This window comes from Phodopus roborovskii, unplaced genomic scaffold (genome assembly GCF_943737965.1).
Source record: "Phodopus roborovskii unplaced genomic scaffold, PHOROB, whole genome shotgun sequence".
NCBI lineage: Eukaryota > Metazoa > Chordata > Mammalia > Rodentia > Cricetidae > Phodopus > Phodopus roborovskii.
This window is the reverse complement of record NW_026125711.1, coordinates 411,871-428,483: the sequence shown is the minus strand read 5'-3', so window position 1 is coordinate 428,483 and position 16,613 is coordinate 411,871. Positions and strand designations below refer to the sequence as shown.

At 41.3% G+C, this 16,613-nt stretch overlaps 1 pseudogene; it reads left to right on the top strand.

Annotated features, from left to right (window-relative positions):
- Window positions 1-4,286: 4,286 nt before the first annotated feature.
- LOC127217532 (germ cell-less protein-like 2) lies at window positions 4,287-5,790 on the top strand (annotated as a pseudogene).
- The last annotated feature ends 10,823 nt before the right edge of the window (window positions 5,791-16,613 follow it).

The window sequence follows — 16,613 nt, the reverse complement described above, 5'->3', positions numbered from 1 at the left end:
TTCCAACACCAACACCAACACCAACATCGCAACAAACCAACAAAGAGAAAACCGCACTATCGTACACCACAATGACATAGTAAGAGCTTTCCCTGTGAAAGGGAGCAAAAGTTCCTTTAGGCAATTATTTTGTTCATGTTTATTCCCTCAGTGAGAGGAATAATTGGTCATAGAGGAAGAAATAAATTTGCCATTATTCATATTGTCATTGCTCATTTGATTACAGTAGAAGAAATATAATGTATGTATAATTACCAATGTACATTTACTCCGTTGGAGACATAGCTCAGTGGTAAAGTGCCTGCCTGGTACACATAAGGCTCTGGGTTCAAACCCCAGCATTGCCATAAAGCTAAAATAGGGCAACTTCACCCAGACATTTTCTGCAACCTACCATACTCATTCTGGTCCCACACCCAGCACACCAGTACAGCCTAGTCTGGCCTTCCTGCCTTCACGGCACAAGAGCTCTTGCTCGAGCACTAGCCTTTTTACCTACTCACCAAAACATAGGGCTCTCTCATATATCCACCATTTCCACTCAGACCTATCTACTCCTATACTCTCATCTTGGGACAGGAAACCATCCTGTGTACCATCCCAGTACCCTCTGTCCATCTGAATCCATCCCCCAAAGTCATTTCCAACTGCTAGACCTACCACATCAACTCATCTTCCCTTTGCCGCCACTCTGCTCCAATCTTTGCATACTCAGAACTAACAAAGTAAGTGCACTTGCCCAGATATCATCTTTATTATGAACAAAATAAAAGAGCAAGCCAGTATCCTCTCTCTACAACCTAACGGTCTTAAAAATGCTTACCGATGGGAATCACATAGGTGAACTCCAGGACACAAAAGTTGAAAGAAGAATCATAAACCTTCTCAAAGACTTCAAGGCATTGAGAAGACACAAAGACAGAGCCCAAAGAAATCAAGGACAATGAGCTTAAAGATAAATGACGGAACCTAGACGAAATGAGCTGGGAACATGGCAAATCTTTAAGAATGGAGCAGTAGGAATGTGTGAACATAAACATATATGAGGGGGAACAATGGCAAGCCAACAACATAGACCAGATCTTCAAAAACTTCATAGATAACTTCCTCAAACTAAGAATAGGTGCACCCATCCAAACTCAATGAAAACACAGTACCCCAAATAGAGACAACCAGAAAGAAAATGCCCAGAGTGTGGCATAGATAAAACATTAAGTAATATACAAAGAATGTATATTGAAAGTTGTAAGAGAAACCATGCATACCACATATGAAGGAACACCTATCACATTGACAGCTATTTCTCAATGTAAATAGTGGAGGAGTTGGAGGAAGACCCAAAACACTATGGCAGCCAACAGACAATAATATACACAACAATATTATGCGACATGATCAAAGGAGAAAGAAGACTTGCCTCCAGAGTTGCTAAAAGTCTAAACTAGTTAAGTACAACAAACCAAACAAAGAAAGTGGAGAAATCATTATTTAAGAATTAAAAGTGGAGTGAGTATAGCAAAAAAAAAAAAAAAAAAAAAAAAAAAAAAAAAAAAGAAAAAAGAAAAAGTGGAAGGAAATGCAAATCCATATTTGTGAAGACACGATGTAGCACCAAGGGCACAAACAATAACAACAAAATCAACAATATGATGAACACTTCCTGCAGAAAAAAAATTAAAAAACAACAGATGACACTTGAATGGGGTAAAATGCCCAAGGTGCCAGTATAATCCAAAACTGATACTGACACTGTTGGCATCAAAGTTACAAAGAGCATTTAGTGTAGTGGGATCCCCACCCTTCTCACCGTTTATTCCTGTAAACCAACAGCGAAAATAATATGCCAGTCCCAAATCTAAGAAAACCTACATAGGTACAACCAAAACCAGATTTATAAGAACTGAGATGATGAAGAGCAAAGAAGACAGTAAATGAGACATTCTTATTACCTCTGCAAACTATCATACAGATGGAGAATTAACACGTTTAGACAGGCAAGTTATAGGGCAATGCGTCCTAGAGGAAAGAAAATGTTCAAAGCAGTTTTGAAAATGGATGCACACTAAAAGAAAGTTAAGTTTCTCATGCTTTTAACCCTATCAGGACTTTATTCTTACCTGCTTCTGGGAAGCAGAGTGTAAAACCATGCTTGCAAATCTGCCAGGAAACGTCATTGAATATACTGTAGTTTTTCAAGATAACTGACAGTATGTTTTCAGTATGTCATCACAAAAAAAAATATGTGAAGATGATAGATATGTTAACTGAGTTCATATAATCATTGCACATGTATCAAAATTCACATTTCTATCCGTATATGCAGTACAATTTCTAATCAAATATTACTTATGATTTATTATAGCTTGCATGAAGATCCAGAAAGGAAAGTGGGCCACAAGCCACAGAAGCCAGGCACACACCTTTAATCCCAGCAGCCAGAAGTTATGAGGTAGTGGTACACACCTAGTGCCAGGATTCAGGTTAGAATGATTTTGAGATGTCAGTTGTAAATAACACTAAAACAAGGGAAAGATCATAAAACGTAACAAAACTAATATTTGAAAATGGGGCTGAAGTACCAGTAATTGATTTCACAAATAATGAACGTCTGACAAGCACTGCATCAGTTGCTGGTTTCATGACATGGAATGAACAGACAAAAGCTTTTCTGTAAAAATAACCTTGGCTATTTAAACGTCATTGTCCATGCAAATCGCCATGAGATTGCTTTGCTTTGTGAAGACATGACAGAACTTACACTGGATAATAAAGCCTAACTCACAGAGTCTGCATGTAAAAGGAAAAAAAAAATAATATGTAGTCTGTCCTGTCAGGGTTTGGATCTGACACAGCTCACGATGCCAACATTCAAAGACAATCTATGGTAAATTTCATGGTATTACATTCCTCATTTACTCCATGTGCGTATGAATGTAGACCAACATTTTCTGTTTCAAAACAAAAACAAAAACATAACTGGCTTTCAATGAGTATACTCTTTTGCAAAGTGACCTGTCATTTTAAAATATGAGACTCTACATAGGCATATAATGTTAATATTTAGATTTAGAAAAATAGTTCAATTTTGCTATTAAAGTTCAGCAAGGAAATGTCGAAGGCATTTACCTTTTTTGCAGATGTGAGTGGGTTTTACTCATAGAATCAAAAGCAAATAATTAAAAATTGACACTTTTAAAGATTTGCAATTTATTTTGTGTAAATTGTCCCATAGGAACTTAATAGGTAAATGCAAATGAATAAAACAAAAACATCATAAACCATGCAAATATATGCACATTAGCAAAATAACTGGAATTATAAGGAACCTTAAGTCAAACAAATATTTTTGAATCTATATAAGAATAGGCAAAGCGCACACAAAAATTAGGGGCATATGCATACAACCACATATGTGAATTTAATACTCGTAATCAAAAATGCCTAATAAAATAAGCAATAAAAGTTTTTTACCATTTAATTCGCTAAAATGTTGTTGGTAAATTATTACCTTCAATTCTATTGACTTTTGATTGGTGCGTTTTTTTATTTTGTTTTTCAAGACAGGGTCTCTCTGTATTGCTTTGGGGGTTGTCCTGGAACTTGCTCTGTAGACCAGGCTGGCCTCGAACTCGGAGACTCGCCTGTGCCTGCCTCTGCCTCCCCAGTGCTGGGATGAAAGGTCTGAGTCACCTATGCCCCTTGTGACAGGTGAGTGTTTTATCTTACTCCAGGGGTGAAGAGTTGAAATATGTACAATCTTTAACACCCATCGAGATGGATTTGACTCGGTCGTTATCTTTACAGAAAAAAAAAAAAAAGAATCAGCTTACAAGAGTGAGGCTACAGGTTCTTGACTTTGAGTGAGGTCAGCTTAAGTGACATATTGTGACCCTTTGGAAACCATGGAAGGAAAGGGGGGCCGGGGCAGAGGAAAGGAGAAGGAGAATGGGGAAAGGAAATGCAGAAACAAGGAAAGAGAGAAGCAAGGAAATCAGTCAGAAGGGAAGGGAGGGGGAGGAAGGAGGAAGAAAAGGGAGAAAGGGAGGGAGGAAGGTCACTGTTCATAGTTTTAAAAAGACCTGATGGCAGGGGCGGGGCCACTGGAGCTGTGGGGCCATTATCTACACTGCAGATGCAGTCAGTGAGTAATGACCTCCCTTCTCTGTGACGTTTTACACTGTGCTAGAGAAAGCCAGTGAGCCCAGGCGGTCTGGCACTCTCCAGCAATGGCATGAGAGGGAGGCCTCTGCAAGAGTCTCCTCCAGAAGTTCTAGGAGATTTCATCAATGGGGCTTTGCAGCAGCAGAGTCTGGAGATGTGAGGACTCCAGTTTGACAGAGCCACAGCAACCAGGAGGCAGTGCGGGTCCCATTTTGTCTTCTGGCAGTCGCAAGCGCAAATGGCGCAGTTGGGACTGTTTGGGGCCGAGCTGGATCGTTCATGGACCTCAGAACCAGGTAGTAGTAACTCTACAGTATGTTTTCGATTTCATCCAGAGAAAAAGAAGGAAGCTCTCATCTATGCATAATTACCAAACTTTATTTTTGGGTGGCGAAGCCAGCGATATTAAAATCCGTGCGCTGGGGAAAATATGGTCCTTGCACAAAACATTCTTATGCCAATCGGGGTACTTTGCTAATATGCTCAAAGATACTTGGAAAGAAAGGCACAGTGACATTGTAGAACTGGAGATCAAGAACGAGGACATAAACATCAGGTCTTTGGACTTTGTGTTTGGTTCACTGTACAGGGACGATGACTTGCCAATGAAGCCCCTTCAAGTTCCTCATGTTTTGGCGGCAGCATGCCTGCTTCAGGTAGAGCGCGTGATTCAGCAGTGTAATGAGACCATGAAGAAAACCATTAATGTGAAAACTGTGTGTTCATACTATGTAGCAGCAGAAACATATAGATTGAAGTCTGTAAAGACACAGTGCTTTGACTGGCTTCTTTGCAACTTGATGATACACCCAAGTGTTAGACTTTACAAAGACATTGATATAAAGGTCATGTATCTACTTGTTTCGTCATCCGACCTACTAGTGTTGCAAAGGGAAATTGATCTATATAACACACTGAAAAAGTGGATATTCCTTTATTTTAATCCTCGCTGGAAAGGTTCCTTGGGCACGCCTCTTCACTAGTGCCAACAGCTGGCTTTCCAGGCACATGGAATTCATTGATAGCATCACTTTTCTTGAAAGTGAAGAAGGGCTGGTATTTCAACCAGTGTTTAGACAACTGAGGTTTCAGCATATCATCTGTGACCTGACCTCCACGACTATTCTTGAACAAGATCGCCTCATACCTTTAGAATGGCTGTACCCTGTTTATAAACAACAGTGGCTGACTTTGCTACAGGCACAGCAGCACAGAAAAATTGGGCCAGGAACCATCAATGAAAAAGAACTTGAAGGGTGCAGCATGAGATGTGGTGTAAGGATCGACAGAGTTGGCACATACTCCTGGAAGTGGTCACGTTGCAAGGTTAGCTTTCCTCTACACATCATCTTTACCAACCGTGCTATCATTTTCAAGCAATATCGTCAGCAGTGCGATGGCTCAGGCTGCTTAAAACAGATACGAAATGTAGTGTTCAGAATAACTTTGGTGTGTTTTGATCCCAATGGCAAACTAACTTTCAATAGGACAACTGGTCATAAAATGGTTACCTTCGAAGATAACGAGGGAAAGAGTGTAATGGAATTAGATAGCAACATTTTAAACTTCCCTTTATACATATTCTGCAACTTCCTGTTCATATCATTAACAAACACAGAAAACCTGTGATCTTTTCGATTATTAGACCCCAGGAGCAGTTTGAAAACCTTGAATGACTCATTTAATTTGAAGGCTGCGTTTGAATACCATCAAGATGACCGACAACAAGATGAAAAGAAATCTTATGAGTCTGGTACCACCACACATGACTGCTCTCCACCTCCCCTTTATTTCCAGGCATTTCTGAAGAAAAATTAAGTTCCAACAGCATGTTTGTCAAAGCGATTCAAAGGTAGCTGGCCTATTGCTTTTCCTTTAACATCAACAGTCAAGCTTTGAATGGAAATAAGAGACTCTATTGCAAGGATTAACATTTAAATGAACTTGTCAAATAGGTTTGACCCTAAGGTTGATGCAAAAAATTAAATATAAAAAAAAAAAGAAAATAAGTAAATAAGTCTCTCCATTGCCGATGCTGTTGTGAACCATAGCTTATGCATAAGCTTGCAAGATGTAAATGGTTGGTCAAAGAACAATTGAGATTAGTCACTGTTGATGTATGATTTCAAATAACCAAATAGTGTCAGGGTTTTCCATATCGTGTACCCCTATAGTTTATTGTTACTTTAGAATGGTTTTTCAGACCAATTTTTGCATGACTTGGATAACTATTACTGCTGATTATCTTAAAGTATATAAGCACATTAATATATATTTTCTTATAATTAAATATCATGTGGTACGCTGTATAGACAAATGACTTATATATGCAATGTATTTATAGAGAAGCGTGCATCTTTACATACACATACTTATGTTTTATGTAATCCTAAATATGGAAGAATGCAATTTTTGAAATGGATAAACAAGCCAGGAAATGAAAAATATATCTTCATGATTTCAGTTATCTGGCTATCAAGGAACGAGTTATTTCATAGTACCCTGTTCCCTTTCTCACCTTTATTTTATTTTCCTTCCGCTGTGATAAAATACCCTCATGAAAGCAACTTCAGGGGGAAAGTTTATCTCCTCTCATACTTCAAGTGTTCGTCCACCATGGCAGGAGTTTGAAGCAGCTGGCCACAATAACATCTCCAATAGAAAGAGATGCCTGCTGCGAAGTACTCAGCTTTCTCCATGGTCAAGGCGACAAGGCTAGCTAGCGATCACAACCCTACCCCCTACTAACATGACACCCAAACACATCATCTTCACCCATAACCTTTCATCCCTTTGTCCTCACAGGCTCATGACCATCTTATGGTATGGGATTCATTTATTCCATCTTGAAATGCCCCCATGAACAGTTCCAACACTTTCATCCATTCCTTTGAATTATCTGAATTACTTTTCTTTCATTCATGGATATCTGTTGTGTTTAAACTCACTGCCTGCTCCCAACCACTCGGTCTATCTTCTAACATCCCCTACCAACCACACTTGTTTTCATATGTAATCCATTGAGTCTAACTTGTTGTCCATATGCACATGAGTGTATGGCACTCCACTGTACTGCCTGTAGCTAATCAAGCAGGATTGGAGCCTTGGGAACTGCTCCTCCAGCTATGCTGGAATTGTGACTAGATAGATCATATGCCAGACTTGTGTGTTGTGTTTGCAATTATAGCTGTTGGTAATTGACTGCCGTTGCCTGTCATGTCTAAACGACATGGTTTTGTGACAGTCCTCTCTGACTTCTGGGTCTTACAGTGTTTCTGCCACCCTCTTCTGCAGTTGTCCCCTAAATTTGGGAGGAGGAGTTGCAATGTCGTGGAGTGGCCATCCCAAACAGTTTCAAACATGGAAAACTCTGAGGTTTCTTAACTGTGGATACACAAAATAAAAACAGAAGTTCTACAGGGCTAGGGAAGACACTTTCTTAGGCAGTTGCCTTAGAACAAAAAGGAAGGTTTCTCCCTGGACTTTCTCTCTTTAAATGAATTGAGATCACCACAGGATGGAGTCTCCAAGGACTTGTGATTTGCCCCCAGAACCCATTTCCCATGTTCTCAGTGTAGCACAGCTTTCCCTGTGCTGCTGATCATTTTAAGAGTCACAATTGCTTTCTCAGCTCTAGCCTGAATACTACCCGACTTTTAAAACTTATGTTATTTATGCGTATGGTTCTAGAATGCCTCTCCAAAGGCAACATAAGAGAGGAAGGGTTTGGTTCTCAATTCAAGGATAGAGTCCACCACGTCCCACAACTCCTATCTGGGTTTCACAGACTTCCAAGGTAAGTAGCAAGTCAGATTGCAGTCACAATCAGCACATGATAAATGCTATGTAAACTCTCCACTTGATTCCTCTACTTTCTACAGTCTAGGATTCCCCAGACAGAACACCACACCACCTATAGTGGGCGGGCCCCCTATTTCAATGAGCATAATTAACTTACTAGCACAGGCCTGCCCAGAGGAAGCCCCTTTTCTAGGTTATTATAGTCAAGTTGACAATATTAACACTCACACTCTATTTGTGCTATTCTTGCCATTTCAATTTATTGATTTAAATCTTCAATTTTTAAAAACACTATTTTTCAAATTTAAACAGAATTTTTTATTTATTCTTTGGAAATTTCAGATCATGCACCCCAAACCTGCTCGCCTTCCAGTCCCTTCCTATCTGACCCTCACCCCAGCAGGATGCTCACACAAACACACCACAGACACACAGACACACAGACACACACACACACACACACACACACACACACACACACACACACAATACAAGAAAAGGAAAAAGAATCCCACCTGGCTCCCCCATCTTTCCTCTCCTTTTCCATTATCCTAGTGGCATCTGGAGCTGCCAGGTGTCTTGAAGTTCACCCCTTAGGTCCAATTATCCACACTGGGAAAATGGTCATTACAATGAGTCATTGGTCTGGTTTCTGGCACACCATCATCACTGGGCCCTCCTTAAACCTTCTCTCAGACATTCTGTTGTTGCCTCAAGTCTTGGAGATTCTGAGGTTATCAATCTGCACTACCAGTACCTTTGTGCAATCCAGCAGGCCAAAGATGGGGTTAGCTATTAGCTTAGGCTGAACCAACCGCCCAGGAGATGAGTCTGGGTGGTAGTTGAGCTGGTCAATCCCAGCTGTTGGGACCACCCCCTCAGGTGAGGGGCAGAACCAGCTGTCCTAGGCCCATGCCAAGGGGGCCAGCTCTACCATGCTTTTCTTGCGGTGTGGGGGCATCTCTCCCGAGTGGTGGGGTCTGCTTTCCTGTGTAGGGGGCATCACCAGCTGTCCTGCTATAGTGTCTAATTAGAGGCAGGGCCAGCTATCTCGGAGCTAATGAAGGATAGGGCTGGTTCAGCATGGTCCTAGGATTTCAACACACATTTCCTATGACCCCCTGTGGCAACATGAGCCAGGGACTTCAGCCCACACCATGGCTGCTGTTGTGCCACAGACCCAGACTTGGCTCACAGAAACAATCTGAACCCAGCCCCATGTAGGGAGGCCTGACTCCCGTGGCAGGGAGGCCCTGGGACACCAACATGGCCACAGGTGGCAGCTCAGACCTCTGGCATTGGCATTGCCTTCGATGTTACCAGGAGACCAAGACATCAACACAGACCCTGGCTGCAGTAGGGATAAGTACCCAGACATTGCCCTAGGCAGCTCACTAGACCCCAGGTGACCGTGTGGCCGTCTGTGGCACCAAGGAATATGGACATCCCAGACCCTAGCTGTGGTAGATCCTTGGACCCAGATGCTGTCCCATGCAGCAGACCAGGCTAGGATGTCATCCTGGCCCCAGGTGGCAGCACTGCCCACCCAAATGGGCATGGCCCAGGTGTTTGACCATAACCCAATTGTCCACAAAGCTTTCATGGTTCCTGAAGCCCTGGACATCAACACAGGCCCTGGCTGTCGCAGGAGCATGGACTCAGACAAAGTTCTGGGCGGCAACGCAGGCCCAATGTCATCACATCCCCCCCGGGTGGCAGTCCACGCCACTCAGATGCACATGGCTCTGGTGGCAGCGTGCCTCATGGACACCACCAGAGCCAGAGGTGGTGGCCTTTGGGCAACATGGGCCATGCCACTCAACATAAACCCTGGCTGCCTCAGACACAGATATAGCTGTGAACAGCAGCCAAGGCCCCAAGCGTCACACTGGTAGAGGGTGGCAAGAAGGATACCAAAATCAGCCCATTCCTCAGAATCCTTGACTTTTCAGACCTGTGTCTTACCACAGCACATGAACCATTGTGCTCCTCTATCTCTCTGATTTCACAAGGATATACTTGCTCGTCATACTGACAGTCAGACTGCGACCCCACAAGTGGGCAGGCATGTGGGTGTTTCAGACAGGCTGGACCGAGAGGACCCAGGGCTCCCCATGATTATCTTTTGCCTCTTAAACCTTTAATTTCAATCGCTGACCGTTTCTTGTGCAGATCGTTTGGTTCCATAAGGGCAGTTTCTTTTAAGTATATTATTACCATATTCACTTTCCCAACCTTTTTCCAGTTTCTCTGTTCTTTCTGTTGCTACACTTTTCCTTGTGTTTTCTGCTTCCATGCCATATGTATGTCCTATGAAAATGCTCTATGCTTCTATACAAAAGAGATGTTTCATAAATGAAAGAAAAGTCTATATTCATTTTTCTGTGTCTCAACTTGCTTAGTAGGGTGATCCTCGGTTGCACACATTTTCCTAAAAACAACATAATTCCATTCATTTTTAAAATGTCATTTTCATTAAAAACTTTCAAAAATATATTGCAATTACATGCTTTCAACTCCCCTGACTCCTCACAGATCCTCCTTACTTCTCTTCCCATACAAATTCATTCCCTCTCTGTCTCTTTCTCCCTCAAGCACACACACACACACACACACACACACACACACACCAAAACCCCAACAAACAAACAAACAAACAAAGAGAATCCTGAAACCAAGATAAGACAAAGTATATACTTTTGAAAGTTTCCACAGTAGTGCAGTTCCTAAGGCTTTTCAAAATGGCATTTGCGGTTGTTGTCCCCTCCCCACATTCCCTCCTTTACCTTACCTTCCCACACCAGCTCCTATTTAGTCCTTCTAGTGTTCATGCATCTCTTCATAACACTGTTTTCCCTTCTTTGGAAGATCCCCTCCTCCCCTCTGGTCCTTTATTAGGTACCTGACCTCAACAGTTACTGGGATTGAAAAGCACACATGTAAAATTCAAGCTAACTAACATCCATGAGGAAGAGGAAATATGCAATATCTGTCTTTCTTGTCTGGTTTGTATTGGGATGATTGTATCTAGCTTCATCCATGTACCTGAAAATTCCACAATGTTGCTTTTCTTATTTTTGGTTTTTTGAGACAGGTTTTCTCTGTAGCTTTGGAGTCTGTCCTGAAACTAGCTCTTAAAGATCAAGCTGGTCTCAAACTCACACTGCTAGTATTAAAGGTATGCACCACCACCACCACCAGGCAATTTTGTTTATCTCTTTTTGTTGTTGTTGTTGTTTTGTTCTTGTTCTTGTTTTTTGAGACAGGATATCTCTGTGTTGCTTTGGAGCGTGTCCTGGAACTAGCTCTGTGGATCAGACTGGCCTTGAACTCATAGAGATCCACCTCTATCTGCCTCCCCAGTGTGGGGATTAAAAGTGTGTACTACCATAGCCTGGCTCAGGTTTGCTTTTCTTGTTTTCTTTCTTCTTTTTTTCTTTCCTTCTTCCTTTCTTTCATTTTTTACATATTGATCCCAGTTCCCTCTTCCTCAGTCCCTCTGTCCCTCAGTCCTTCTCTCCCCCTCCCTCCTCCCTCCCTCCTTCTTTCCCTTTCTCCTACCCTCCCATGCCCCCTGACCACCATCCTCTCCCATCCTCCCCACTCCACATGAAGGTTGATGCCTTCTAGGAGGGGTCATCTAAATCTGTCAAGTCATTTGGAGTAGGGATTAGGCCTTCCCTCCTGTCTCTAGGTTAAGGGAGTATCCATCCATGGGGAATGTGCTCCCAAAGTCCTTTTCTGCACCAGGGATACATCCTGGTTCCACTATCTGATGTCCCTTAGACTGCACAGGCCTTCTAACTGACCCCATGTTAAGGGGGTCTGAGTCATTCCCATGCTGGATTCCCAGCTCCTCCTTGTTCTGATCAGCTGTCTCTCTGTGTTTCTGTAGCCTGGTCTTGTCCTCCCTATCTGCATCTGGATTCCAGTTCGGCTCAGTGTTTAGTTGTGGGTGTCTTCTTCTGTTTCCAACAGCTACTAGATGAGAGCTCTATGATGGTGGACAAGTTAGATGTCAATCTCATTATCAGGGAAGGGTATTTATGGTAGCCTTTCCACTGTTGCTCAGAATGTTAGCTGGGGTCAGTTTTGTAGGTCTCTGGACATTTCTCTAGAGTTGTTTTTCTCTTAAAACCTATCTTGGATCCCTCTTTTTGGTCTCTCTCTCTCACTCTCTCTCTGTCTCTCTCTCTCTCTGTGCATGTGTGTGTGTGTGTGTGTGTGTGTGTGTGTGTGTGTGTGTGTGTGTGATACCTGCTAATTTCACATGCTGTGGCTCTGCTTCAGGGTTTTTTTTTTCTGTAGAAATTTCCTGATGTAGTCTTATGTTCTCTTATGTATAAGATCATAACATCTGCAAATAACGTCTCTTGGATTTTTCACTTCCTGTTTGAATCTCTGTGCTCTCCCTCAGTTGCCTTACTATTCTAGTTAAGATTTCAAGTATATAATGAATTGGTATAGAGAGAGTGGACAAACTATGGTCTTGTTCCTCTTTTTAGTGCAATAGCTGTGGTTTTTCTCTGTGTTTAGGATAGTGTTGGCCATGGGTTGCTTTTGTCTTCTAGTATCTTCTATATAGCTGGACTTGTGGACAGAATTTGCCTAAAGCTTTTTTAATTCTTCTTTCCTCGTCACTTTTGATTGATTATGCTGTTGGATAAAATAGTTTGGTGTGATTTGGAAAACATCCATTCAGGCCCTTCTGTCTTTAAGAGTCTCCATTGAGAAGACAGGTAGCTGTTAGTTTGATGAATATGCTTTTATATGTGACTTGATCTTTTCCCCTTGTAGCTTTTAATGTATTTCTTACCTCTATACATTTAATGTTTTGATTATTATGAATCGTGGAAAGTTTCTTGTGGTTCTCTTTGGTGTTGTCTATGCCACTTTTTCCTTGATAGAAAACTCTTTCTTCAGAAAGGGGAAATTTTCATCTTTGGCTTTATTAAAAATATTTTCTGTGTCTTTGACCTCTGGGTTTTGGTTTTGGGTTTTTTGTTTAGTTTTGGTTTTGTTTTTCTTTTGTTTGTTTGTTTTTTGGTTTTTCGAGACAGCGTTTCTCTGTGTAACAATGCTGGCTGTCTGGAAACTCACTCTGTACACCAGGCTGTCCTTAAACTCACAGAGATCCGCTTGGCTATCTGCCTCCCAATTACTGGGATTAAATGCATGTGCCACCAATGCCTGGCCACCAGCGCTTTTTCTTCTTTCTCCATAATTTTTTTTTCATAGGATTGGTCTTTTCACAGTGTCCCAGAATTCCTTGATGTTTTGTGATTCTAGTTTTTAACTGTTTGTTTTAAAATTTTCTTTGACTGATTCATGTATTTCTTCTACTTTGTCTTCAAGACTTTCATGTCCTTTAATCTGTTGGTGAGACATTCCTCCAAGGCTGCATGAAATGCTAAAATTTTCATTTTCATTTCACACATTTTATATTTCATCCTGGGTTTGCTTCAGCTATCCTGTTTCTTTGGTAAAGTCTATTTTCATTCCTTGAATAGGTTTTATACCTTCATTCAACTGTTAGTTTGTGATCTCATGGCCTTCATTAAGGCATTTACTCACATCCTCTTTAATGTCTTTCAACATATCATAAATAGGTTATTTTGAAATTCGTGTCTTGTGTTTAAGCTAAATTGTTTTCCTCAGGGCTATTGCAATAAGGTTGTTGACTTTTGGAAGAGGCATTTGTCTTGGCTGTTTTCATATATCTAGGTATCTGCAGTCATCTTGTTTGAAGTATTTCTTGGTGTGGATATCTAATGTTGTGTTTGTTGGGTGTTTTTCTGTTATTTGCTTGCTTTGGTCCATTATGGGTCCTAGACATTTGTTCTGGCTGTATGTTCCCTGAATCCCAGCCAAAAGCAGTGCCTGTGGGGTCAGGTCTGTGCCCACATAATGTGGTAGCTCTAGGGTCCTTCATAGTGAACTGTTCTTCCAGTAAGTGCAAGGTCACAAGTAATGGAGATAAGGTAGTAGGCTGATGGGAATGTTTGGGAAGAGTCTGCACCAAGAAGTCAAGTAAGTCTCTGTGGATTGGAGTGGGCCTCTCAGAGGAGCTTCTGCAGGTATGCTACAGCAGAACAAAGAGTAAGTATAGAGAGTCCAGAATGAACAATAAAAGTCACCTATGTGAGTCCTAACCTAGTGTGGTGGCTGTGGGTTCCCGGTAGAGAGCAGTTCTTTAGTTCAGTGGAGTTACAAAGAATGGTGATGGACTAGGAGGAAAGGGCAAAACTGGTGGTAGGCAAGAATTGATTCCTTTCATTTTTATGGATTAATAAAGCTCTCCTTTATATAGATGCCACGAATTCTTGATCCATTCAACTGGTGTTAGATGCCAGAGCTGATTCCTTACCTTGGATGTTGTGAGCAGGGATTCAATAAAAATGGACGTGCCAGTGTCTCTTTGGTAGGCTAACATAGTGTCCTTGGTATATATAGTGAGGAGTCCTATATCTGAACCAGATGGGAGCTCTCTTTTTAATTTTGGGAACAAGTCTATACAAACGTTCAAAGGGAATGCACTAATAGTTTACACTCCCATCAATTTTATATCTGGCACCCCCTTTCTCTCGATCTCTTCCAGCATTTATTGTTGCTTACATTTCAGTCTATCTCCCTTGAGTGAGATACAGTCACGATGTAATTCCAAGAGCCATTTCCTGTATGCCTAATGATGTTGGAACTAACTAACTGGTCATTTATACGCCATCTTTGGTGAACTGTTTGTTCATTTCAGTAGTCAATTTTGAGTAGGCTTTTGAATGCTTCATTTTTAAATATTCATATACACACACACACACACACACACATATATATATTATACATGTTTCGTATATATAATACAAATTGTACAGAAATAATCACCTAACAAAGATATTCTCCCATTGTACAGGCATGCTGTAGTTCAGTTCTAGAATCTGCTTATTGTTGTAAAATATCTTTCAAATTTCATTAAGTGATATTTGACAAGTTTTAGTGTTCTGTCCTGAGCTCATAGAGTCCTATTCAGAAATTCCTTGTCTGATCTTATGTTTATATGTTTTCCCAAAACAGTTTCAGTTCGTTTTTTTATTATTACATTTTTACATAGTATTATCTTTAATCTATAACTCAATTACAAAGTAATTTCTCCCTTTACTTTTCTCCTTCCCATCCCTTCCATGTACTGTGCCTCATCTCCTCTCTAATTCATGACCTCCTCTTATCTTTAACTGTACTTATCACATATATTAACAAATAAAGACATAAAACTACCTGCAGCATCTTCTCGAGGGTTCCTTGTATGTGTATAATTTCAGAGATAAACCCTTGGTTTTTAATAACCACTTAGGGGTTTTATTACTAGGGAAGACTATTTCTCCCACTCTCAGCCTCCCATAGCTATTGGTAGTTCTTTGCCTAGGGGTGAAGATCCCTTGGATTTCTTTGTAGTGAGATACCCACCCTGCAAACACCTGTTGCACTGACCACGACTATTGAGGTATGGGGACAGGTGCGGATGTAACTGGTGGGGGCCAGGTCTGGGGGTCCCAGACCCCAGTCCTCTCTCTTACTTCCTGGTCAGAGACAGAGAGCATCCGTGGCCATCCCTAGCGGGAACATGGTGGTCATCTGTTTCTGGTGTAAGTGATTTCTTCCCGCATAAGCATCCATCAAACTGTATTGTGTCCCTGAATCTGATTTCCCTCTCAACATTTCTTCTTTTCATGTTAGCATGTCTATAGGTAGTGTACTTGCTCAGTTTGGGCCTAGGTACTGATATTGTTAAGGTGCCACGTGTGAAGTGAAGTGTCTCTGTCCTCTTTAAGAGACACATTGTCACTGTAGACTTCCAGATACTTTGGCTTTTCCAATCTTTCTACTGCTCTTCCATGATGTTTCCTGACATCCAGGTACAAGCCTTGTGTTGTAGATGTATCCATTTGTTTTGGCGACCTCAGTATCAGTCGTTCTTTGAATTTTGAGTAGTTGTGGTACTTTGTAATGTTCCCTACGTGCTGCAAAGAGAAACTCCTTCTTTGAAGGTTGAGAGACACACTGACACATGAGAATACAGATGACTATTTAAAATACAGTTAGGAATTATCCTGGGTTAGCTGAGAAGCCACACATTGTTCTTCTTTGTGCTACATGACTTCACTAGCCCTGGGAATTTGAATGGGCCTCTGGTACTGGGTGTGATTCCCTTTCTGTTGAACAGGTCCAAAGTTTGATTGGATTGCTGTTCCTTATTGTGAAGATATGACCTTACTATTGCACTTTTAGTGAATACTGTCATGCTGATCACTTTTGTGGTTCATAAGTGTCACAGATGGATAGGACTACTGGTTGCTTCCCTCCCTTGTCAGGTTGCATAGCACCTCTGATATTATGAAAGTTAGTGTTCAGGGCAGGCTGTGTGGTCAAAGGACAACTTAGTTCAGTTGGATCTCCCACTGTGTGGATGGCAGGATGGAATTCACCAGGCTTCACTGCAAATGCTCTCACCTGCTCTGCCTTTCTATCACCTGGGCTTGATTTTACTATTTTTGTTTCTTTCTTTCTTTCTTTCTTTCTTTCTTTCTTTCTTTCTTTCTTTTTTAATTCTGAGTTTTTCCAGGTCAGGTATATGTCTTCAGGTTAAATGCAGCTCAAGC